The sequence below is a fragment of the Erpetoichthys calabaricus genome, chromosome 6 (genome assembly GCF_900747795.2).
Source record: "Erpetoichthys calabaricus chromosome 6, fErpCal1.3, whole genome shotgun sequence".
Classification (NCBI taxonomy): domain Eukaryota; kingdom Metazoa; phylum Chordata; class Cladistia; order Polypteriformes; family Polypteridae; genus Erpetoichthys; species Erpetoichthys calabaricus.
In genome coordinates, this window is record NC_041399.2 from 19,968,149 (window position 1) to 19,970,459 (window position 2,311).

Genomic DNA, 2,311 nt, shown 5'->3' on the forward strand with positions numbered 1-2,311 from the left:
GTCTCCTCATTTCACGGCAACCTAATGTTTGGGACAATTGGCGTCACAGGTGTTTGGGATTCCTCAGGTGTATTTCATTGCTTCTTAATATACCTAAGTCTGCTTCAACCCTTTGGAGTCTGGAGTTGCCATTGTTCAACATGAGGACAAGAGCTCTGCCAAGGAAAGTCAAAGAAGCCATTATGAGGCTGAAAAATAAGAATCAAACCATTCAAGACATTAGTAAAACCTTAGGATGACTTAAATCAACTGTCTGGAATATCAGAAGAAAGAATGTACTGGTGAGCTCAATAATCACAAAGGGACTGTTAGGCCAAGGAAGACCTCCACCAATGACGCCAGAAGAATTCTCACTATGCTAAAGGCAAAGCCCCAAGCGCCTGTCCGACAGATCAGAAACAGTCTTTAGGAGGTAGATGTGTGTTTGTCAGAGATGACTCTCTGCAAAAGACTTCATGAACAGAAACACAGAGGCCACACTGCAAGATGCAAACCACTAGTGAGCCACAAAAACAGGATGACCAGATCACAGTTTGTGAAAAAGGACTTAAAAGAGCCTGCAGAATTCTGGGAAAAGGTCTTGTGACAATCATGAACCTCATCAGAGTGATGGCAAGAGCAAAGTGTAGAGACATAAAGGAACTGCTGAAGATCCAAAGCAGACCACCTCATCTGTTAAACATGGTGCTGGGGGTGTTATGGCTTGAGCATGTATGGCTGCCAGAGGCCCTGGAACACTTTTCTTCTTTGACGATGGATCTGCTGATGGCACAATAAATTCTGAAGTGTGTAGAAACATCTGATCTGCTCAAGTTCCAGTAAAGGCCACCAAACGCATTAGACGGTGTTTCATCCTACAAGATAATGATCCAAACATACTGCTAAGGCAACACAGCTAAAAAATGCAAAATTCCTGCATGGCCAAGCCAGATGCCCAATTTAAATCCAACTGAGCATGCCTTCCATAAGCTGAAGAAAAAACATAAGGGGACAAGTCCTCAAAACAAGCAGGAGGTGGCATTAGGGGCTTGGCAGAGCATCACCATAGAAGATCCTCAGTACCTGCTGATGTCTATGAATTGCAGACTTCAAACAGTTATTGCATGCTAAGGATATGCAACAAAGTACTAAATATGATGGCTTTAATAGACCTGTCATTACTGTATCTCTAACATTATGGTGCCATGAAATGGAAAAACATTGTAGAAAGAGTGTAGTCATTTCTACATCACTACATAAATTTGTTAGTTTAAAAAATTCCAGTAGGTTGTACTATAATTCAAGATAAAACCACCAGTTTTGAAATTTCACTGTACTTGCCATTGGTGCTGGAGATTTATGGACCTTTACTTTTTCTCTTTTTTAGTAGTTGTGTCTTGTTTCCTTCTATACTTATTATAAAAGTGTCATTAAATCTCTTCGAGCCTTCCATTTCTCCTGGGATATAGTCTAATATGGTGTGTTGAAATATACAGATGCCCTTATGATCTTCTAACTTGTCACCCCTTGAACCTATTTGGAATTAACTAGACCAACAAAATAAAAGCACCGCAGACATAAAATCCTGAACAGGAGATGGATTAGATAGAGAAATTTCGATATAAAACCTCAGTAGTCTGCTTTGGAAAATTAAATGTGATTCTTGGCTTGTTGAAATTATTTTTAGTGTTCCAGAATCTATTTATTTTTAAATATTTGCCATGATCATAATTAGGAAGTGAACAGGAATGAAATCTTCATGAAACTATTTGAGTCATCATTACTGCAAGTGTTCTTCATACATTAAAAAGCTAATTTTTGCATATCATCAAAACTGCTTAATCTAATCCAAGGTAGCGATCTCAATGTATGAATCGGCCTTGAGGTGGCAACAGACCATCGAAGGCCACTTGTACTTGTCTTGCTGGAAGACAAATCTTCCCCCACGAAGCAGGTTTCTTGCAAGCTATCTCATGTTTTTTCTCCTGGATTGTCCCATAATTTGCTAGGTTCACTTTACCCTCTACCCTCAGAAGCTATTCCAAGCCTGCTGCAGAGATGCATCCCCACATCATGATGCTGCCACCACTGCCATATTTTCTGATGATGTACAGTTTGGTTTACCCCAAAAATTGGTGTTTCATCTGATGGCTAAAATTTTGGTCTTGTCAGACCATAGAACCTTCTTCCAGCTGACAACAACAACAACAACATTTATTTCTATAGCACATTTTCATACAAATAATGTAGCTCAAAGTGCTTTACATAATGAAGAAAAGAGAACTAAAAGACAAAGTAAGAATTAGAATAAGTCAACACTAATTATCATAGA